General features: G+C 45.7%; 1 long non-coding RNA gene across 1 annotated transcript in view; it reads left to right on the top strand.

The window, feature by feature from the left end:
• The first annotated feature begins 630 nt into the window (after nt 1-630).
• Nucleotides 631-23,788, top strand: part of LOC147584391 (uncharacterized) — a 65,382-nt gene continuing 42,224 nt past the window's right edge. The window contains exons 1-2 of the long non-coding RNA XR_015255432.1: nt 631-705; nt 13,774-13,984. This is a non-coding gene — a long non-coding RNA (uncharacterized LOC147584391). The remainder of the gene's footprint in view (nt 706-13,773; nt 13,985-23,788) is intronic.

Genomic DNA, 23,788 nt, shown 5'->3' with positions numbered 1-23,788 from the left:
GAGTCCGTTGGGACCCCTTCGGGGTCATTTCAGAAATTCATTTAAAATTGTCACCCAAGAGCTTACTCAATTCATGGTCTATCTCATCTTCTCTATGAGGAAGGGGGTGCTAAATGGTACGTCTGTCAAGATCCTAGCCTAGTGCCCTGCGCACAGTAGGTGCTCAAAAGATGGCCATTCCCTTTTCTTTCACTCCCTCTAAAAGGGGGAAGAAACCTTTTTATTTGTGAGCCACAGGAACACCTTCATGATTTAAAAATTAATGTTCCAAGTCAGGGAGTCGTCTGCACACTTCCCCTCTGTGTCTTCAAAGAGGTCTGGGTCATCAACTCCCGGCCGAAATTCGGAGCAGAGCGGGTCTCCCCTCCGCGCGGTGCACTCCCTCTGCGGCAAAAACAAACCTAGGGATCGCCCCCAGCCCCTGGGCCTCAATCCCTCGCCCCCACCGAGCGCAACAACCCCAGCGATGCCTCCACCTCCTTCTCCATCGGGTGTCCTTTAATAATAAATGCCCTTATGCCATTACATTATATTGTGGGTTTTGAAAATTTAAAATACGGCTGATGCAATATTAATTGCCTATAGTGGTATAAAACACAGGGCCGGAGCCCAGCCGGGCTGCAGAGGAGGCGGCCGTGAGCGTCCCGCGCCGAAGTGAAGCGCTCCAGACAGACGCGCCTTCGCGGGCTGCGAGATTTCCTGCAGGTAAGAGCCTTCAGCTTTTCTGGTCCGGGAAAGAACCCGATATCCGCCGCCTCCATCTCCTTTCTGAAAAGTTCCCTGCTGAGATTATATATATATATATATATATATATATATATATAACCTCAAAAGTTTGGAAGACTTTTTTTTTTTTTTTTTTTTTTTTGGAGAGGGCGGAATGAGCAGCCCGAAAATAAGATCTGCGCTATTACTGGACTGGCTGGGTTGTGAGTCGCACGCTCACCTCTGCGCCTGGTCCGCTTCAGGCGCCGGGACTGTCCAAGCGTACCGGTATTTCGACCAGTTTGCACCTGCGGGCGGGAGCTGCGGCCCGGGCCACGACGCGCCCCACCCTCTCCCACCCACTGAGTGCGCCGGGTCGGCGCCGCTGCCTCTCTCCTTGGGCTCTCTCAGGAAGCAACGGGAGCTGTGGTTTCTCCGGAATTGTGCAGTCGCCTCTGCCCCTCCTCCGGGGCGGAGGCATAGTCCTCTCAAGAGTGGAGGGTGGGTAGGTACCAGCCGGTTTGGGGTTCGAATAGGCCTGGTTTGCATCCTGGTGTGCCATTTCCTAACTGTGTGACCTTGGGCAAGTCACATCACCCCTGGAAGCCTCTCTCCATGGCTGCAAAACCACAAACATAATTTTTGAAGAGTAACTGAAAAACACTCCGGAGCAGATTTTCCTTTGCAAAATACTGCCAATTTGCAACATTCACTGTCCCCGCCCAGCTGGGAGTTTCTTTAAACTGGGCCAAGAGAAAGGAAGGCCAACGTTCAGGACTGTTTGTATGGAAAGGTGCACTGGGCCTTTCAAGGTGGGATTTTGAGAGTCATCTCTGGACTAGGGAAAGGCTTCTAGGCACGTGGCTGTCTGGAATTAGGATGTGACCGCTGAATGAACCATGCATACAAAGGCCCACATAGGTGAAGCCTTGATGGGCAGAACATGCATGTGGGAATCCTGGGCTCCTGGGTCTGGGCTGTGTGATCTCTGGCCAGGAGCTTCCTTTCTCTGTGCCTAATATTTACCAGTTTTATTCACTGTTTTATACCCACTGCCCAGCTCAGGATCTGGCCCAGAGTGGCAGACGATAAGTATCTGTCAAATGAATGGATGAATGAATGAATGAATGAGGCTTTGGTTTTGTAAACTGAAAGGATCCTTTCCAGCCCAATCCTTTCTAGATTCTGCGGACTGTAGGGGAAAACAGAGACCATCAGGTAGAGACAAGGGAGTGAGGTCAGGGTCAAGGTGGTGATCTGCATCTCCAGAGTCCATTCAAAGGTGGCCAGTTTCCTTCCTACTTAAATTAGAAGAAGCCTTGCCTCACTCTGTGTTTATCATGGGTACAGAAGGGGTCCTCTGTGACATGGGCCCTCAGAACCTAGAGGGGGACTCAGGGAGGAGGATCAGGAGGTGACCTCTGCCCTGCTGAATGTGCCTGACACTCTCTTGGCCCTTCAGCCTGGTTTATTTTACTTTCCTGCTGAGATGGTAACAACTGTGGCGCTGGGGTGGACGGACTTGGGGTGGGACACCTACTCCATCTCTTAGACCCTTTAACTTCCTGAGCCCCAGTGCCCTCATACATAAAATAGGAAAAAAGGCTATCTTTCAGATTGCTGTGATGAGTATCACACAAGGCCAGGGCCCGACACATAATAGGCATTAACGGATATTTAATCTTTTTCAAACATAACTTAGACAAGTGAGAGTTGGCGTTCCAGGGACAAAATAGGGGCTTGGCCTCGGCCGGGATAAACGTTTTCCCTCGCTGCGCCACAGTGTTCATCTATACAACGAGAGCAGTAACAGGGACTACCAGCTCCCGATGTGGTTGTTAGTGGTAAACCAGAAAGGGTAGAAGTAATCTCTTTGCAAACGGTGTGTCCCAGGCGCAGAAGGCACGATGTAATTCGCTCTCCTGGAGTCCACCCTGAGAATCCGAGTTCCCACTGAGAAACTTGACCCCAATTTCGGCTGCTTGAACTCCCAACTTCGGCTGCTTGAACTGGAGCAGAATCCTTGAACTCCTTTGCAGAATCCTGGCATGCATCAACCTTTTGATTGTTGGGAAACTCAGCACAGCCCTCCCTCCCAAGGGGCGGGCTCCAGTAGGCAGAGGAGGCGGGGGTCGGGGGGTGGTGGGGTCTCTGACTCGTTCTCCCGGGCCCAGCTCCCACCTCTGGGTTAGGCGTCAGAGTGCGTCAGCCTTAGAGCGCCCTCTTTTTTTACCGAAGGAGAGACTGAGGCCCAGACTGGGGCGGAGGCTCCTTCTACCTTAGTTTGTTCTTTTCCCCAGTCACCCTATCTTACTACCCTGTTGTATTTCTTTCTTAGCCCTTATCATTCCCTGTTAGCACCCTGTTTATTTATTTAACAGTAAATGAGTTTTGGGGCAAGTACCACCTCCATAACCCGCCTCCTGGAACCCTGCGCAGAGCCACCCAGAGAGTGCGCGCTTCACTAACGTTTGTTGGAAAAGTGAATAATAATATCTAACATGTATTAAGGGCTTCCTGTATGTCAGGTAGTGTTCCAAGCTCGTAATGAGCATTAATGCATTAATCCTTAAACAACACAAGCAGGTACCATTTTAAACCCCATTTTACAGATGAGAACTTGGAGGCACAGAGTGTTTATGTAACCTGCCCGGGACAAGTCGTTATATGGCAATTCGGTGGAGAGATCTGGCCAAACACCTGCTTCTTAGCTTCACTGGTCCCCTAGTGAGACTCAGCCGCGTCAGGGGGCAGGGAAGGGGCGGCCGCCTGGATTAGAGGTGGAGCAGGCGCGTCAGGTTTGGCGGAAGGTGCGGAGGGAGCAGGCGGGGCCGTGGCATAAGCCGACGAAGCCCGCCGTCCTCGCCGGGTTTTGGAGACCTCCACTCGCGCTCCATCTGCGGGTCTCTCCCTCGCGATTTTGCGCCGCCTCCCATGTCTCGGTCACTATCGGTGACCGTGTGTTTGCCCGTCTCCCCCGCAACCCGCTCTTAGCTTCCCTTCACCCTCGCGGGCGCCAAAGCCTGACCCCAAAGCGCGGGAGCGACTTGGCTGCGTCCTCTGGGCGCGTAGAAAGCCCCTTTCCCCTCTTTCGTCTCTTCCGCCGAGCTGCGGGAGCCTCCTGCGGTAACCCCGTCCCGGCGGGCGGAAGGAGCCAGCGAGGACCCCGGCAGACGATTTAGCCTCGCCTCTTCGATCGCTCTTTTCCGAGCAGGTCAGGTTTCCCTCCACCCCCCCGACGGCGCTTCCGCACTCGCTCCGCTCCCAGGACTCCCCGGCGGGGTCAGGGTTCGCCCCGCTCCTCCCCTCGCCTCCGGAGGGGGCTTCCTCTACGCGGCTTTCCGGCCTGGGGAGCCCCCCGGCGTGCGAGAGGGGCGTTGCAAAGAGACTGGAGGGCGGCCAGGCCCAGGCGCCTCCTGGGGAGTCCTCCCCACCCGTTGTTTTCTGTCTCCAGCGCGTGGAGGACTTGTCTCCGTGAGACGTCGGTTTTCTGCCTCTTCATTCAGCCCAGCACTGCCCAGCCTGGCACTGGAAGCAAACTGGTACCGAAACAGCACTGTCTTTCTCTGAGTTTGAGTTTTAGGATTTCACACACACACAAAATCCTAGTGTTCACTTTGGGATAATCAAATTTTGCTGGACTTCTTTGTACATTTTTAGGATTGATACTGTTTTTACTGTGAATTATCTAGGGAGGGAGCATCACGGTAGTTTCAAGAGGTCTCTGGACGAATCCCACCTCCATTACCATATCTCCTTTTCCTCTACTCACAGGCCCTCTACTCATCCTGAGCGCGCGCGCGCGCGCGCGCGCGCGCACACACACACACACACACACACACACACACACCAGCCCAGCTCCAAAACCTCACCATTCCTTCCTGTGGCAGAGCCTCCCAGTGCCTGGGGCCTTGCTAGGCAGCTCACCTCTTGGCAGATATAGTTAATGTCCAGCCCTCATAAATCAAGACCATAAAAAGCTTACTTTCATATGCACTCAATTTCTACCAAACCTAAACTAATTGCATAAATTCCTTTAGGCCACTCAGGGCTGCTCTCTGGGTTGGGATCTGATCAATTAGTCATTAGGCACTCCATTAGCTGGGGTTTAAGCTGCCTCATATAAATGTCTCCTGTCAATTTGCTTGTAATTGAATGAATAAAAAAGGGTACAATTATTAGCACAGAGGATCAGAATAAGGAGACGTCAATTTTATTGAAATATTCTAAAAATGTCTTAATCTAACAACAACAACAACAACAACAACAACTGAAGGCATTTAGACACCAGCCACTCCAAGAGTCTTTCCATGTTAAGGAAAGGTCTGGCCTGAGACACAGTAACCTGAGTATATATCTATGCTCTGTACCCCCCCCCCCCCACTCCCCAGAAACTAATCTTTTCCACCCTCAGGGCCTTAGTTTCTTTACCTGTACAATGAGTAGGTTGGGGTGATTCTTTTTAAAATTATTTTTATATTTTGTCAGAGTAATTCATGCATTTAGTTTAAAATTGAACACAGTATGACAATTTGACCAATCCCCAACCTCAGCCATGTTTAGAGATTTCTTTTGGAAGCCAGTTACGTGCCTAAATAGTATCATTTTGATACTATTTTTCTCTTTTTAAAATTCAGAGTTTATGTCTTCATGTTTTGATTAAAGAATACACAATTCCAATTCAAAAGAACTAGAAGATTTGCAGTGAAAAGTCTTTCTCCCATCCTTGACACAAGTTACCCAATTTCCTTTGTTGAAGTCAAATAACATTATCAATTTCTTGTGTACACTCTAGAGACGTTTTATTAGCCGTCATATTTTGGCTTGTCGTTTTTGATCATGGTGCATTAATTTCTTGCTATGGTATCAGAGAACTAGAAATGATAATAATCTTGAATAATCTTTTCATACCAAGAAACCTAGGAAATATACAAAATCAATATTTAAAAAATATGAACTGAATGGGCAGTTGAAAATTCTGATTTTTTTTGACCAAAAATTAATTTGGAGATGCAGACTCCATCATGTGTAAAAACTGTCTACTCGCAAACAAAAGAGTGTTTATAGATTGGTTTACATTCTACCACACCTCCTTCCAAATAGAATTTAAAGCAGCCTATCTGTAATTACAATGGAATCAGTAGTCATTTTTGGCATTTCTATGGAATCGGAGCTCATTTTTGCATCAAGAAGAATTTTTCTTTGGTGGACACAGCAGTGATGGAACTGGGAAAGACCTTGGTGACATCATTGAATAATCTGCCTAGGGTTGGGAATTGAACACCAGACTGGAGAAATTGCAGCTGAGCTCCTGTATGTGAGGGAATTGCAAACCTCAAAGCATAAATTCTGTCTCTGACAGAAATTCAAGGTGATGATCCTGACTGATGGATGATATACAGGAGACATTGTTCTGGGGGCGGGATTGATTTGTACTGAGTCCTGCATACTCTCTCAATAAATTCCTCTTGTAGTGAAAAGCATGGGTTGAAAGAGTTAACTAGGAGAATCAGAGTCACCTCTGTCAGCATACAGGCCACATGGTGCAGTGGAAAAGAACCTGAAATGTACACAGAAAGGTCTGAGTTCCAGGCCTTACTCTGTTCTTTGTGATCTTGGCTACTCTATTCACTTTTCAGTGCCTCAGTTTCTCCAACTCTAATGTAGAGAATTGAATTAGATAATAGTTCAATTCTGGAGAGGATTCATGGACTCCTTTAAGAATCTGAGGAAGTCTATTTCCTTAAGTCAGAAAAAGGTACATCTGTACACTCAAAATTTTTGCTAACTTCTTGAAGATCAACCATGTATCTGCTAGCACCCCATGAGTTTATGAGTTCCAGGTTAAGACCCCCTCGAGGAGGTCATCTAAAGACTCCTCTTCATATGACCATTTGAGTGTATGCTCAAATACCCATAGGCACTGAAACCAGCTTAGCAAACTGGGAAGAACTTTACTGAAGGTAAAAATAAAGTGTCAATTAGAGTATGAGCCAATTGTCAATAAAGACTCCAAATGGCTTCAGCAAAATTATTTTTCAGATCAATAATCAGTCTCCCAAGAGACAATGTAGTGGAGTGAAAAAAAAAAAGCACCACATTAGGGGTCAAAATCTAGTGTTGTTGTTTTTTTAAATCAGTTTGCCAACACGTAGAATTGAGATTTTGAGCTGGGGACTTCCCTGCTCTGACCCCCTCTTTTCTTACGGGTGAAATGAGAGAGTCTGGCCAGATAATTTCTGAAGCTTCAAGTTGTGACGTTATATGAGCTTCCATGTGTGTAGACATTGGCATGTCTAACATTAAAAAAATTTTTTTAATGTTTATTTATTTTTGAGAGAGAGAGAGAGAGAGAGAATGTGAGCGGGGGAGGGACACAGAGAGAGAGAGACAGAGTCAGAAGCAGGCTCCAAGCTCTGAGCTGTCGGCACAGAGCCCGACATGGGGCTCGAACTCATGAACTGTGAGATCATGACCTGAGCCGGAGTCGAAGTCGGAGGCTTAACTGACTGAGCCACCCAGGTGTCCCTTGCGTGGGCGTGTCTTACATTTAACATTTGTTTTGGCTTATTTTAATTTTCTAATTTGTTTTCAAAATGATAGTTGTACAATCAAAGTAGAACGAAGGAGAGGCTACCAAGTGTGATGTCTGCCGGGTTCCCAGCATTGAGGCTTCTACAACTGTGTGGCAGAAACACAACCCCACCTCCTAATGAAAAAATAAAAACACCAACAGTTTGTAAGTTTAAAAATTAAAGGCAGATTGGGGGGGGGGGGTTGTAGGAGGCAGGATGAAATGAAAACATTTTGTTAGACTAAAGAGTCCTGGCTCAGTCAAGCCAGTTCAACAGCAGGTCTGGGGAGCTCCAGCCCAGGAGATAGTAGAAGGACTAGGGGTTGTTATGGGCTGGGCAGGGTAGTACCTGGTCCCCAAGCCCATTCCAGCTCTGGCTGGAATCCACAGATAAGAGAATGCTGACTAGAGCTCCTGTTCTCAGCTCTCAGCTCTTCTTTTTTTTCTCCCCACCCCCGTGACTTGGGTCAATGCTTGCTGCTGTGAGCTCACTCAGCCTTTGAGGGTCTGTTTTACTGGTAACATGGTTCAGGTAAAATGATTAGAGCATTGGCCACCTTCCACTCTTCTGTCTCCAGCTTCATGAGGTGTCTCCTGTCCTATAGTTTGTTTTGCCCCAGTTTTATTGAGAGATAATTGACAAATAACATCGCATAACCTTAAGGTGTGCAACTAAGTGATTTGTTACATGTAGATACTGAAAATGATCACTGTAGTAAGATTAGTTAGCACCCATCACTTTACATAGTTGCCATTTTTTTCCCTCATGGTGAGAACTTTTAAGGTCTACTCTCTAATCAACTTTCAATATATAATATAGTTTTGTTAACTATAGTCATCAAGTTGGACATTACGTTCTCAATACTTATTTATTTTATATCTGGAACTTTGAAACTTTTGACAACCTTCGCCTAATTCCTACCTTCTATAGTTTTTAGTTCTTGAGTTTTTCTCTGATGGTATTGTAATATTGGTCATGGCTTTGGATAGGATGGCCCTATGATTTCTAGTGCTATTAGGTCATTCAGGGGGAGGGTCTGTATTTCTTGACTGTCACAGTAGGGTTTTTCCATCACGAGAAGAGTTTTAACATTATCTATTCAAATGCTTTATATTATCTATGTTAGACACATGAAATCCTAGAATGTGAAGCAAAGAGAGTTCATAGAGATCCTCTGGATCTCTATGGAGATCCTCTGGAGAACATCGTGTTGTATTTCTGGGGGCTCTTCTATCTATATTTTTCACAACCTCTCCGTGGGACTCTGCCTCTGCCTACTTACACAGATACAGGAAGATGTTTCACACACCTTTTTCTCCCTGCCAAGGTGCCCCACCCCTGGAGTTTGGGTATATAGCCTTAATCACAAAATTGCTTTCAATACATTTTTCGTTACAGACAGTATAAAATTTACCATCCATTTCACAACACATCTGTGACTGTTTTGCCCTCCCCACCATCGCAATGTTACTTTACTTAAGGAATAAGTTGGGGCAGCACCAGAACCTGTGGTACAACCACACCCTGCACACTTACATGTCGTTCATAAGAACAAGTAGCTTAGATTGCCAGTAAATTCTAGTGCAACCTCTTTTATTATAGGGCAAAAACGAGACCTAAAAGCAAAGCAGTAGGTATATAGTAAAATAACAGTAAAACAAGCGACAGCTTCGATGATCACTTTAGAACAGGAAGATTTAACACATCTTGAAATTAAGTCTATGAATGAGCTATTCTTTATTATTATCCTCCCAACCATACCCCTCCCCCAAAGGTGAAGGGAGGAAAGCAGGAAATTTAAAGGTACAGAGTGTTCCTATCTTAAAAGTACTGCTCTAAGATGTTCTACAAACCTAGGTGAAGTACATATATCATAACCCATATTTTAAAAATGAGGTGTCTGAAAGGTAAAACAACTTGTCCAAAGTCCTACAACTATAAATCATAGAACCTAGGAGTTCAATCCAGAGCTGTCTGCCTCTAGGGCTGTACTCTTCCACTATGCCATGCTTGCTCCTGTGGACTTACATTTTTAGAGATGATATCTGAGGGACTTTTATGTGAAAGAGGCTTGTTCTATGGGCCCCGAAGGGGTGTAATTAGGTAAGAAATGAAAATCACGGTAAGAAAAATTTAGTTTCTTGTAAGAAGAGGGCTCTGGTAGTCAATATGGCCGAAGGAGTGGGCTGTGCTGTGAGTCCCTGCTCTGGCGCATTCAAGCAGAGATGTTAGTGAGTGATGCTGGGGAGTGGTGTAGATGGTGGGTTTCAGCATCAGCTGTTCGGTTGAATGAGGTCATGTCCCCTTCCAAGCTGAGAGCTACTGTTGCTCTGGATGTTTGTTCAGTCTTAGATACCTCCTGTGAAAAATATAAAGGACTTGGGGCGCCTGGGTGGCGCAGTCGGTTAAGCGTCCGACTTCAGCCAGGTCACGATCTCGCGGTCCGTGAGTTCGAGCCCCGCGTCGGGCTCTGGGCTGGTGGCTCGGAGCCTGGAGCCTGTTTCCGATTCTGTGTCTCCCCCTCTCTCTGCCCCTCCCCCGTTCATGCTCTGTCTCTCTCTGTCCCAAAAATAAATAAAAACGTTGAAAAAAAAATATAAAGGACTGTCTCCTCTAAAAAATGTACAACTTCCTTAAAGAGGCTTGGAAAATAAATATTATCTTAATATTTTTATTCTTGAATTTGCCTTTTAGAATACTAAAATATATACTTGAAGCCAATAATAATAAAAACATTACATTTGGCTCCTTGACCAACTTACCATATTAGAAGAACTTAGGGTCTGGGCGCCTGGGTAACTCAGTTGGTTAAGCATTCGACTTTTGATTTCAGCTCAGGTCATGATCTCATGATCTCATGGTTTGTGAGTTGAAGCTCGGCTTGGGATTCTCTTTTTGTAATCTGTCTCTCTGCGCCTTCTTCATGTGTGCTCTCTCTCTCAAAATAAATAAATCAACTTAAAAAAAAGAAGAACTCAGGTTATTGAGGCTCACTAGAGTCTTTGAGGAAAATGGGAGCTGTCACTGAAAAATATTTTTGTAGAGTAGGGACTAGATTGGGGGCCTTAAGTGCCTTTTTCCACTGCCATCACTTTATCTTCTCTCTCATCTTTTCCTTCTTTTTTTTTTTAATTTGCTTTGAGACAGAGAGAGAGAAGGAGAGAGAGACAGAGAGAGAGAGAGCAAGCTGGGGAGAGGCAGAGAGAGAGAGAAAAAGAGAGAGAATCCCAAGTAGGCTTCACACTGCCAGCATGGAGCCTGATGAGGGGCTTGAACTCATGAACCATGAGATCATGACCTGAGCTGAAGTCTAGAGTTGTATGCTTAACTGAGTGAGCCACCCAGGTGCCCTACGTATTTTCCTTCTTAAAAAAAAAAAAAAAAAAAAGCTTCTTTTGTTCCTTCAGTTCTTTCCCTGTCTCCTTTTCTTTTCCCTATCACAGTGTCAAAGTGCTTGGGAGGACTGGTTACTGTTTTTAAGTTTATCATTTGGACCCTTGAGTGTTCCAGAGGCAGCAGGCTATGAAGCTAAATATGCCCCAAGCCAGGGCTCAATTGCCAAAAGGCAGACTAAACATATGAATGGAAGGGGCGCCTGGGTGGCTCAGTCACTTAAGCCTCTGACTTTGGCTCAGTTCATGATCTTGCACTCTGTGAGTCTGAGCCCTATGTCAGGCTCTGTGCTGACAGCTTAGAGCCTGGAGCCTGCTTTGGATTCTGTGTCTCCTTCTCTCTCTGCCCCTCCACCTCTCATGTTCTGTCTCTGTCTCTCCCTCTCTCTCAAAAATAAGTAAACTTTTAAAAGAACATGTGAAGGGAAGACATACCAAAATAAGAAAGAATGTTTTGGAAGACTTCAACTTTTGTTATTTTAAAAAAACATCCTTACAGTCAAGTTCAGAATTGTGTTAGACTTCCTGAGGTAGTGATTTTAACTTCATACAGGGAAAGGGTAGCAAAGCATTAAGTGTTTAAGGCTTCTCAAGATCTTCCTTTGACCCAACATAAAATAAATACAATTATAAGACTAATTATGAATACCCTGAACTGTGACTTTTTTTTTTCATTCCCTAGCACAGTTTGACAAAAAAACTGAAGAAAAGTAGAGTGTCTTCTAATTTCTGTGTGTATGCCTGGCTTCATGAGAAATAGCTGAGGTCTAGAAATATAATGGATTCATTGAACAGATATGTGTTATGTTATCACTATGTGACAGGTCCTGCTTAAGGTGCCGGGGACTGAGCAGGGAACTTGGGACTCTCTCCCTGTGCTCATGGAGCTTACACGCACATTGGAGACTAGCAATATCTCATTCCTGGGACTCTGGACCAAACCGTTAAGTATTAACCAAGTTAACCCGACCTTTACCTGTCTGTAGTGTTTGGGAGCCGGTCCCAACCTTTCTGAGTATCTCTGTTCACATAGTATATAATATATGAATACTGTTCTCCTCCTTTCTCACCCCTGTCTGGAGAGAAAAGTCACAGAAATTGAAAGGAAGAGATAAACAATAACCCCCAAAGCCTAGTGACTTAACATCAGTTGGCACCAAGTTATGGAACTCAACCATGATTTTTTTTTTTTTCAAAAAATGACAAGAGGAAGTAACAATCGGCTGGAGAGGATGGTGTGTGTTCCTGGCAATCACAGTTGGCCACTACACTGTTGGAGCCGCTTCCTTTGTCTCCCTCTGGGCCACTGATCGCATGGATTCACATTTCATATAGCCTTCCTCTATGTCCGTGATGCACTGAGATGGACACATCTTCTCCAGAACAGACCAACTACCGATTTCTATGCAGCTGGACTCTTCAGAGTTTAAGCCCAGTTAAAATGATTACACAGGGTGGGGGGAGCATAAGAAGAGCTGCTTTTTTTTTTTTTTTTTTTTTTTCTGAGAGAGGAGAGGTTTGATGGCAACAAGGCAACACTGATTACATTCTAGGATAGTCAGAAACTAGGTTGGTTAGAAATTAGGTAATGCTTGTGTTACTCCCAGGAATCAGAGCAAGATTCCTTTTCTTTCAAACTTCTTTTTAAAATGAAAGTTGTATGTGGGGCACCTGTGTGGCTCAGTTGGTTGAGCATCAGACTCTTGACTTTGGCGCAGTGCTGTTGTCATTGTTCGTGGGATCCAGCCCTGCACTGGGCTCTGCGCTGACAGTGTGGAGCCTGGTTGGGATTCTCCGTCTCCCTCTCTCTCTCTCTCTGCCCCTCCCTTGCTTGCTCACTGTGTCTCAAAATAAATAAGTAAACTTAAAAAAAAAAGCTGTATGTGTCCATAATTTCAAAGTTCAAATAATTTAGCAAGGTGGCTAAATTGAAGGGGCGGCTTCCTTGAAGATTCTCTAATGCTACTTTTTTTGCTTTTCCTCTTTGGATTGGTTAATTCCCAGAGAAAAATCTCTGTTTCCTGTTTTAAGCATGTATGTCTGGCTGTTCACATTCATGGTTCCGAGTGACAGAAAAGGAATGTGATTTTCAACATTTAGAATGTAAAATTGTATATAATTCCTCTGTTTTCAATGTAGTTTCCCACCCTTAACTGTGGTCGGTGTCCCCAAAAACCCCACGTACACTTTTCTAGTGAATAAACTGCCAGCGTTCTGCCAAGTTTGGGTCAGACAGTTGCCCACCTGCACCAAGTGGTTGAGGTAGGTCTGAGTCCTCATCTGAAGGTCTAACCGCTTTGTAAACACGCTCTCGGCCAAGTCACCTGTTTGCAGCTGCCTCTTAACTCCAACCTCCAGAGATAAGAGGTACTGTCACTTTGCAAGTCTCAGGAATTTGCTATGCCTTTGGGGTTGCTTCTCAGCATTCCCCCCTGCTGACTTAGGATTCAGCTTTCGTGTGTCTACTATCATTTACCTCTTACTTGCTGTCCAGTTTCCAAAAAACATTTTTTGGTAATTGTCTTTTTTTTTTTTTAATTCTCTTTGTCCCTGTAGGCTTAGGCTTTAAATATCCTTTAATTATCATTTTACAATTAGGTTCTGGGAGAAAGGGAGCTGATGTATGTGTTCGGTCTCCTACTCTAACTGGAAGTCTCCAGAGCGGGGATTCTGAACGAAGGCCTGAGGAATTCCTGGAAGAGTCATGGATGTACTTTGAAGGGCGTCTTTGTATAACCCCCCTGAAACTTTATGCAAAATTAAGTGTCTTTCTATGTATATTCCCACCATTATTAAGTCTATAGGTTTTATCAAATTCTCAAAGTGATCTGTCCTCAAAATCTCAGTATTGTCTCTCCAGAGGCCAAGTTTATGTTACATTGTGAAGAAAGTGGCATAAGCTTAAAGATCCTCAAATTTGGGAAATAGCAGACCAGCCCAAACTTTCCAGCCCTGCTAATAGATGAAGGTTCAATCACTGGGACTGAACAGCCCTTGAAGACCAGTTCATTCCTATTCATTGTGCCACATCTTTCTTGTCTGGGGCCCAAGAACCATGCAGCAGGCCTGAGGAGAGAGCACTCACGTGTTTGAAATTACAGGTGGAAAGTAAGTGATGTAACCTTTGAGATGATCCTTGCAGACCAACAGATCCAAATGCCAGAAGGGCAAGTAGATGAGAACAGTGAGCCACATGTCGGTGGCAGAGTGGTTGCAGAATTGCGGGGAACCGGAGGGTCTGTCGCCGCCCTAAAAGAGGCAGAAGTTACCCAGCATCAATCCGTGACTGCTGTGTGGGGAAATGAAACCAAGGTAAGCAAATCTTGTGATTTTTTTTCAAGAGACCCTGGAAATCTAAATTTCTACCATGTGATACCTATTTGCCTTTCCTTCCTTAAAATAAAAGTTAAAGCAACAACAACAACAACCAAGTAGGCTAAACTACACACATATGTAGGCCAGATTGAACTCACAGACCACCAATTTGTGATACCTCATTTGCTCCAGTCTTCTTCTGCATTCTTGGAGCCCATGGCCCAGAATGAGGATGCTTCCATGTCAGTGTTGCCCAAAAGAAGGGCCCAAGAGATTGGGTTTTGGATCTCACAGGGCGGCTGTGAGTCCTTCCTGTATAAAAGGGTGGAAATTGGTGGCATTGGAGTGCATATGAGAGAGAGAGAGAGGGAGAGAGAGAGAGAGAGAGAGAGAGAGAGAGAGAGAAAGGGAGGCAGGGTATATGGGGAAGGAAGGGAAGATTCTGGTGAAGAGATAAGATGAAGAGACAGTGTTGGCTTAGGCTCCAATAGCTATACTTCTCAGAGTTTGATTAAAAAGTTGTACAAAACTGGGGGGAAATGAGGGTTGGGTAGGCAAAACTGCTGAGTACTTTTAAGATATTTTAGAAATGTCCAATGCTGTCCAATAAAACTTTTTATAATTATGAAAATGTTTTCTATATCTGCACTGTCCAATACGGTAGCCAGTAGCCACACGTGGCTGCTAAGCACTTGAAATGAGGCTAATGCAACCGAAGAAGTGAATTCTTCATTTAATTTAAATCCAAAAGGACTCCTGGCTACTGAACGGGGCAGTGCCAGTTGGATCATTATATCCCACCATGCATTATGTCTTCCTTCATGGGTTGCATGTGAATAATTAAGACAGAAAACCATGTCTTTGTAGCTACACCCACCCCCTACACACACACACACACACACACACACACACACACACACACACACATTCAGCCCATGATTTCATGGCTACTGTTACCTGACTGAGACGGAGCTTAAAAAGGGAGCGAATTTAAGAAAAATGTTTAGGAGTCATTTTTAGTAAACATATCTAATAAATAGCATTTACAAAGTATATATGGCAGTTATAAAGGTCATACAAATGACTGAAATTTGGCAATCAATGAGATTTATAGATATTTACTGAATTGTGGACTACACACCACTGGTCACTCACATCGTGTCACCATCAGAAGTATCCCATGGACAAGTTAAATAAGTTTGGGCAATTTTCAAAGAGTTTTGTTGTTATTGTTATTGCTGCTGAGCTGCAGAACTTTTCAGAGTCTATTATAAGTTGGAATGAACGTGAATCTCCAAGACAGAAATCCAGAATGTAGCATTTCTCACACATAATTGACCAGGGAATGTCGGCTGTCCATTTTTTTTTTCTCACGGGCCTCCATGTTTTAAGGGATGCTAGTGTTCCTTAGAACCTAGTTTGGAAATGATGTGGCGTAGTTTTTCTTGATGGGTCAGAAAGTAAATAATTTAGGTTTTGTGGTCATACTGTCTCTGTTGCCCCTATTTAACTCTGCCATTATAGGGCAGTGGCAGCCCTAGATAATACATAAACAAATGGGCATGGCTGTGTTCTTAGACACCTTTGTTTATAAAAACAGGCAGCCAGGGGCACCTGGGTGGCTCAGTTGATTGAGCCTCTGACTTGGGCTCAGGTCATGATCTCATGGTTCATGAGTTCGAGCCCCACCTCAGGCTCACTGCTGTCAGCCTACTTCAGATCCTCTGTTACCCTCTCTTTGCCCCTCCCCTGCTTGTGCTCTCACCAAAGTAAATAAATATTAAAAAAAAAAAAGCAACAACAGGCAGTGGGCTGGATAGAGGAAGCGGCATTGCAGGAGACACCTTGCCAGTTTCTTGTTTTGCCAACCATTAACTTGAACTTGACTTGGGCGGGTCCCATGACTTGGCCCTTCAGCCCCTGTCTGAAAAACGAGAGTGATGGTACTAGTAACTAACATTTATTGAGCATCCACGATGTGCCAGCCAGGTACCCTACCGGGCTCTGGGTAAAGACAGGTGAGGTGCCTGCCCTCATGGAGACCGAAGAGTATGACTGACAGTAACTGCTACGGTTTGATGTATCAAGTTACTTGGGGTAAAATGTGGGAATAAGACTTAACCTGAAGACATTTTTATTGATTGATTTCTTACCATGAACCAGTCACCTTCTTTTAAATGTAGGATCTGCTTTGAGATAAGCACTCTCATCCCCATTTTTTAAAATTTTAATTTAATTTAAAATTTTTTTTAAATTTACATCCAAATTAGTTAGCATATAGTGCAACAATGATTTCAGGAGTAGATCCCTTAGTGCGCCTTACCCCTTTAGCCCATCCCCCCTCCCACAATCCCTCCTGTAACCCTCAGTTTGTTTTCCATATTTATGAGTCTCTTCTGTTTTGTCCCCCTCCCTGTTTTTATATTATTTTTGTTTCCCTTCCCTTATGTTCATTTGTTTGTCTCTTAAAGTCTTCATATGAGTGAAGCCATACAATTTTTGTCTTTCTCTAATTTCACTTAGCATAATACCCTCCAGGTCCATCCACATAGTTGCAAATGGCAAAATTTCCTTCTTTTTGATTGCCGAGTAATACTCCATTGTATATCTATACCACATCTTCTTTATCCATTCATCCATCGATGGACATATGGGCTCTTTCCATACTTTGGCTATTGTTGATAGTGCTGCTATAAACATGGGGGTGCATGTGTCCCTTCGAAACAGCACACCTGTATCCCTTGGATAAATGCCTAGTAGTGCAATTGCTGGGTTGTAGGGTAGTTCTATTTTTAGTTTTTTGAGGAACCTCCATACTGTTTTCCAGAGTGGCTGCACCAGTTTGCATTCCCACCAGCAGTGCAAAAGAGATCCTCTTTCTCTGCATCCATGCCAACAACTGTTGTTGCCTGAGTTGTTAATCTTAGCCATTCTGACAGGTGTAAGGTGGTATCTCATGGTGGTTTTGATTTGTATTTCCCTGATGATGAGTGAAGTTGAGCATTTTTTCACGTGTCGGTTAGCCATCTGTCATCCCCATTTTACAAGTGTGAAAACTGTAGCACAGAGAGGTTAAATATCTTCCCTAAAAGCACACAGCTAGGAAGGGGCCAAGTAGGGACTTTAGGACTTTGTGACATCAAATCTCCTGCTCCTTCCTTTATGCCCTACTCACCTTACAACATACGCTGAAGCTCAAATGAGAATATATGTGAAGTGCTCAGCCTGACATAGAATGGAATGCTTTTTAAATGTCAGCCCTGCCCTTACTCCCACTCCTCCATGTTCAGTCCTTCAGGGTGACTTTCCTGGAATCTTCAGGTTAAGCCAGTAGAGGCTGGGGCCCCCCCAAGCCTTCTTCCTGGAGAGTCCTGTGGGTTTCTACATGGAAATAAATCTATGTGAAATGGAAGATGTTCTGCAGCTGGGACTCTACCCCTTTCTTGTCTTCAACCCAGTGAATGGGCAAGGGGACTAGAGATCAGGTCAGGTCAGGAAGACTTTAATCCCTACCTAAGACGTCCAGGTGAGCTCAACAGAGTGTATTGTTCCAAAGACCCAAAGCAACTGAGGGGCTAGGTCCCTCAAAGCGGGTTTCTGAACCCTGCACCGTCCTCCGGCTCTCTTTCCCAGTCTGGTGTGCTCCCTGATATCTCGCTCTGCATCTCCCAGGACTGGTGCCTCAGAGATGAAAGCCAAGAAAATGCAACAAGCCATCGGCGGCACTCACTCAATTGATTTTTACACAAAATTTGCCTTCATGCACGGAGGATGGAAAAATGATCCCATAAATAATGGATAACAAAAACAAATGCAGGGAGGAAATCAATAGTCACACACTTGATACCGCAGGGAGATGGGAGAGGAAAATATGGAGGCTGTTCCAGCTAAATGGCCCCCCGGGGAACCCCTTCCTAGCACTTCCTGCTGGAGAGGGATGGGCATATCTTGCCCTAGCAGGCCCCAGGAGCCTTAAGCTGAGTCCCCGCGGAGGGCACCAGGAGTGTTGTGTGTCATGGAGCCTCTGGCTTCAGTGGGTCCTCATGAGGTCTGGGCTTCTCTCAAAGTCCAGAGTCAGTCTCAGGACATTGGGACCATCTGCCCCTCAAGGATCACCCTGATTTCCAGCCCACAGATGAGCATACATGCCTAGTTCTTTTCCTGAGTTGTCTTTGGCCACAGGGGCTCCAGAAATCTTTTAGAGATGCCAAAAGGTGGCCATCCTTTGAGATGCCTCCCTTTTTCTTTTTTTTTTTTTTTTCAATGTTTATTTATTTTTGGGACAGAGAGAGACAGAGCATGAACGGGGGAGGGGCAGAGAGAGAGGGAGACACAGAATCGGAAACAGGCTCCAGGCTCTGAGCCATCAGCCCAGAGCCCGACGCGGGGCTCGAACTCACGGACCGCGAGATCGTGACCTGGCTGAAGTCGGACGCTTAACTGACTGCGCCACCCAGGCGCCCCGATGCCTCCCTTTTTCTATTCACAGCAAGTTGCCCCCAGATCTGGCCACTCACTGTGGTGCTACAAAGCCCCCAGAATGGCGTGGGGGCAGGGCTTTGAATCCTGGTTCTACCATCTGCTCTATTTGTATGATTCTTGGCAAGTCACTTAACCTCTTGAGCTTCAGTTTCCTCATCTGTAAAATGGAGCCAGCAAAATCTCTAAAGCCGATAGGAGGGAATAAACTACTTGATGTGTATAATGCCTGGCATATAGTAAGTGCTTAGAATAAGGCAGGTTAAGTCACCCTCCAATGATACCTGAAATCTGTGCCTCATGCTCGCTTCCTCTGACTTCAGGGCTTCACAGCCTCATGACTGGACGTGTGCAGTAGCTCCTAATTAGTCCTCCTGCCTCTGGCCTCTTAGCTCTTTGGTTGTTGCTCCTCACAGTTGTCATCTTTCTCAAAGGTATGTTGGTTAGTGTCACTCCTTTTTCTTGACGTTGTTGTTAGTTTGCCTGGTATTCAATTTATTTGACGAGGTGGTACGTTCGCGTGGTTCAAAATTGAAGAGGTGACAATTCCTCCTTCCACTTCTCCTCCCACCCACGCAGCACTAGTATCAATGTCTTGTATACCTTTCCAGAGAAGTTTTATTAATTATAAGCATATGTGTTTGCTTGTGTATATGTGTGCATAAATATGTATTTATGCATATGTATTTTCATGTGTTCTTTTTTCTCAAGATGGTGGCAGATGATGTATGCATACAGTTCTATACTTTTTAAATTATACTTAATATATCCTAGTGCTTATTCCCTGTGAGTACATAAGGAGTTTGCTTTTTTCAAACTGCTGCCGATTGTATTCCATTCTAGGGATATACCATAGTTTACTTAACCAATCCCTGTTGGTGCAGTTGGGTTTTCCCCCCCAGACTTTTTTTTTAATGTTTATTTATTTTTGAAAGAGAGAGACAGAGCATTAGTGGAAGAGGGAGACACAGAATCTGAAGCAGGCTCCAGGCTCTGAGCTGTCAGCACAGAGTCCAATGCAGGGCTTGAACCCATGAACCCTGGGGAGCTATGAGATCATGACCTGAACTGAAGTCGGATGCTCAACCGACTGAGCCACCCAAGCGCTGCACCTTGCCCCCCAGACTTTTGCTTTTATAAGCAATGCTGTGATGAGCAACCTCATACATATGTAATTTCACAAGACATCTCTACGATAAATTACTAGATGTGTAATTGCTGGGTCAGAGGGGATGTGCATTTTTCCTTTTGATAGATATTGGCAGTTTGCTCTCCAGAAAGGTTGTGCCTTGAATGTACCCAGCAGTAGTATGAGCCTCTTACCCCCGCTCTGGCCCACACCCCCGGGGCATCCTCAGCATCCCCCACAAGCTCCTCTACATGTATTTTCAACCACGGCTCCATGTGCTCAGATGCCGCATGGATGCTCTGCCCCCAACATTCAGAAGTATCAGTGTTTCCCATCATGTCATCTCGTCTCCCACCTGCCATGACTCTCGCATGCCACCTTTCTGCCTGGCAGAATGCCATTATCCTTCAAGTCCTTGCTTGATGCCACTTTTGTGCCGCTTTCCCGTCCTCCTTAGGTGCACTCAGGCCTCTTCCTCTATCCTCCCATGCCACGCACCATTTTTAGGGCCCTTACCACACATGTCATATTTGTTTGTGTACTTATACTCAGGTCTTACTCATCTGCGTTTCCTCAGTGAGAACTGTAAGCTCACAGTTAATATTTACTGGGTGGACATGTAAGATACCACACCAAACTCTGTTGGGGGAAACAATGAGAAAAAACAGCAGGATTCCTGCTCTTGAGGAACTCTCAGAGTTTATTAGAATTCTCTGATTCTAGAAAAGTGGGCACTTGCTCCTATTAGTAAATTCTATAGCTGTCGCAGAATGCACATGGACCTTGCAGTGAATTGCAGACAGAGGTGAGGGAATGTGTGTGTGCCCCAGAGAGAAGAGAATACACACACAAGCCCATCCCCATCTTAAATGTTTCCCTCCCTTCCCCCCTCCCTTCCTTTCCCCTTCCTTCCTTCCTCCCTCCCTGCCTCTCTCTTTCCTTCCTTCCTTCCTTCCTCCCTCTCTCCCTCCTTCGCTTCCTCCCTTCCCCCCTCCCTTCCTTTCCCCTTCCTTCCTTCCCCCTTCCTTCCTTCCTTCCTTCCTTCCTTCCTTCCTTCCTTCCTTCTTCCCTCTCTCCCTCCTTCCCTCCCTCCCTCCTTCCTCCCTTCCTTCCTTCCTTCCTTCCTTCCTTCCTTCCTTCCTTCCTTCCTTCTTCCCTCTCTCCCTCCTTCCCTCCCTCCCTCCCTTCTTCCTTCCTTCCTTCCTTCCTTCCTTCCTTCCTTCCTTCCTTCCTTCCTTCCTTCTTCCCTCTCTCCCTCCTTCCTTTCCTCTCTTCCTCCCTTCCCCCTCCCTTCCTTTCCCCTTCCTTCCTTCCTTCCTTCCTTCCTTCCTTCCTCCCTCTCTCCTTCCCTCCCTCCCTCCCTTCTTCCTTCCTTTCTTATTTCCTTCCTTCCTTCCTTCCTTCCTTCCTCCCTCTCTCCTTCCCTCCCTCCCTCCCTTCCTTCCTTCCTTCCTTCCTTCCTTCCTTCCTTCCTTCCTTCTTCCCTCTCTCCCTCCTTCCCTCCCTCCCTCCCTTCTTCCTTCCTTCCTTCCTTCCTTCCTTCCTTCCTTCCTTCTTCCCTCTCTCCCTCCTTCCTTTCCTCTCTTCCTCCCTTCCCCCTGCCTTCCTTTCCCCTTCCTTCCTTCCTTCCTTCCTTCCTTCCTTCCTTCCTCCCTCTCTCCTTCCCTCCCTCCCTCCCTTCTTCCTTCCTTTCTTATTTCCTTCCTTCCTTCCTTCCTTCCTTCCTTCCTTCCTCCCTCTCTCCTTCCCTCCCTCCCTCCCTCCCTTCCTTCCTTCCTTCCTTCCTTCCTTCCTTCCTTCCTTCTTCCCTCTCTCCCTCCTTCCCTCCCTCCCTCCCTTCTTCCTTCCTTCCTTCCTTCCTTCCTTCCTTCCTTCTTCCCTCTCTCCCTCCTTCCTTTCCTCTCTTCCTCCCTTCCCCCTGCCTTCCTTTCCCCTTCCTTCCTTCCTTCCTTCCTTCCTTCCTTCCTTCCTTCCTCCCTCTCTCCTTCCCTCCCTCCCTCCCTTCTTCCTTCCTTTCTTATTTCCTTCCTTCCTTCCTTCCTTCCTTCCTTCCTTCCTTCCTTCCTTCCTTCTTCCCTCTCTCCCTCCTTCCCTCCCTCCCTTCTTCCTTCCTTCCTTCCTTCCTTCCTTCCTTCCTTCCTTCTTCCCTCTCTCCCTCCTTCCCTCCCTCCCTTCTTCCTTCCTTCCTTCCTTCCTTCCTTCCTTCCTTCCTTCCTTCCTTCTTCCCTCTCTCCCTCCTTCCTTTCCTCTCTTCCTCCCTTCCCCCTCCCTTCCTTTCCCCTTCCTTCCTTCCTTCCTTCCTCCCTCTCTCCTTCCCTCCCTCCCTCCCTTCTTCCTTCCTTTCTTATTTCCTTCCTTCCTTCCTTCCTTCCTTCCTTCCTTCTTTCCTTTCCTCCTTCTTTCTCCCTCCCTTCTGTCCTTTCTTTAGGAACAGGTTAGGAAAAAAATGATTTTGCCAAAGTAAATGGTAAGCTTTGAAATGGGAGGTGCATGACAAAAACACACAGTCCTGCTTTCTGCTGCCAAGAGGACATATTCCACTCTAAGTCCCTGGCAGATAGATCTGAAGAAGCAGTGATAGCAAGTACAGTTTATAGACCAAGCCATCACAATAAGGGGAAGTAAAAGTTGTAGGAAGGGGGAAAAGCTGACAGGAGAGTGAAGCAAATACTGAAAAGTTAAGCTTGAGCATGCCAGGACCAAACACTTCACTAAAAGAGAATTTTGAGCTTCTCATTCTTTTGACTACCCGATTTGAAACCCCAAATCTATCAGAGGAGCTTGATCCTTAATGTGGATTATTATTTTATAAATTATTAAGAAGAGCAATATCTCTCCATTTACTGAATGTCATAACAAAAGAGATAGGAGGAAAACCAAGACATCGTCTACCCAAAGAGCCTAGCATTTGGACAGTGTAAAGTCACTAAATAATTCAGCAGCTATTTGAAAGTATAGTGTTTTGTAATTTCGACAGAACCATCTTAGTCTGGCTCTCTGTAGCACAGAATTTTAAAAAGATGTTCGCCTTCGTGACGATCTATTTCTAGGAGAAGTGAGCGTCGGGTGGAAATGCTGGTCAGGAGAGAGAGGACTGTCTAATTAGAGAGCCTCGTGTTTACTCTGATTTTAAACTTTCATGAGACTGCGGAGGGTAAGGTCTGACCATCTTCTAGTACTCTCTTTGATTTCTTTCCCTGTGCCCACACACTTGCACCCTAACCAGACACATCTGTGCCATGTATGTCCGTGGAAAGGGGAGCCATTGCATACGTGACCACTGACATACTGACAGAAAGATGAACGGAGGAGCAAACAAATGTAGTCCTCCGAGCAATCACAGTGAGGTCGGTCACGCCTGGTCTGGCTCATTTGGAGCTGCTGGAAAGACCTGGAAGAGGCTGCGCCCTGAGAGAGCAGGGATGGGATGAGCCAAGGCGCAAGAGGACTGATCCCAAAGGAAGGAATTAATTCCCAAGTGTGGGGGTGGCTGTATTCAGATCTGGCCTCCCTAGTACAGAGAGGGTTTCATGCAGTTTGCTGTGGTACCTAAAATTAAAGCATTCTGAGCATGACTAGAAGGCAGAATAGCGTTAGAAATAAGAGAGCACTTGGGCTGGTCTTTAGGCTCTGCCGCTCCCTGGCTACATGACCTAAGGCAGATGACATCGTCTCTGTGTGTCTCAGTTTCCTGCCCTTTAAGACCTCAGGCAGGTGACGTCATCTCGGTGTGCCTCAGTTTCTTGCCCTGTAAAACCTCAGGCAGGTGACATCATCTTGGTGTGCCTCAGTTTCGAGCCCTTTAAAACCTCGGGCAGGTGACATTATCTCGGTTTCCTGCCCTTTAACACCCAGATAATAATCATGCTTACCTCCCAGGGTGGTAATGTCATGTAGCAGCACAATGCCTGGCTCATGGTAAGTGCTCAATATGTGTCAACTACTCTTAGTGCTTTGCCCTTACTTCCTTTGACCCCCAAGAATTGGGGGTAGGCATGTAGCTAGTTACAGGGAACAGAGCTCTGTGTTTAATGTGGCTATTGAGTGAGGGCCTCTGCAAGTACTTATTGGCAAGACAGATTCCTGTGGATGAGTTATGTAAGTGGCATCCCAGAGGTCCCGGCATGGATGCAAACCAATTAAGTTAAGCACTTACCGCAATCACAAGTGCAACTCATAGGTTTAAAAGTGGG

Source organism: Puma concolor, chromosome A1 (genome assembly GCF_028749965.1).
Source record: "Puma concolor isolate L17-30 chromosome A1, mPumCon1.1.hap2, whole genome shotgun sequence".
NCBI lineage: Eukaryota > Metazoa > Chordata > Mammalia > Carnivora > Felidae > Puma > Puma concolor.
This window is presented reverse-complemented; position numbering and strand designations above follow the sequence as displayed.